This window comes from Merops nubicus, unplaced genomic scaffold, assembly GCF_000691845.1.
Source record: "Merops nubicus isolate BGI_N331 unplaced genomic scaffold, ASM69184v1 scaffold6142, whole genome shotgun sequence".
Classification (NCBI taxonomy): Eukaryota; Metazoa; Chordata; class Aves; order Coraciiformes; family Meropidae; genus Merops; species Merops nubicus.
In genome coordinates this window covers 376-760 of record NW_008595498.1, presented here as the reverse complement: position 1 = coordinate 760, position 385 = coordinate 376, and positions in this window count along the sequence as shown.

The window sequence follows — 385 nt, the reverse complement described above, 5'->3', positions numbered from 1 at the left end:
GTGTTTGTTGGTGCATGCCTTCCCCCCCCCCCTTTTCTATTTTTAATTTGGCACATTAATGCTGAAGCCACATGCAACAGAACTGCTGAGCCCAGGTTCTGCATTTGAGAGTTACCAGGGGCTCCTCACCCTGGTGCTGTGAGGTTTGTCCCCCTCCCCCAGGAGGCAGGGGAGGAGTGCAGCCCGCTAGCTTTGCAGGTGACTTTCGAGGTGCTTTGTGCTGCAGCCTCTTATTTGATCCTTTCATTTGGCACCCAGTAGGATACAGAAGATTCCACTTCCAAAACAGGGAGCTGCAGCGTACAAAGAAACGGATTTCTCTTTTTAGAAGTGAGCTGCCAAGTTCTGCTGCCATGGGTACAAAATTTTGCTGCCAGCAAGGACA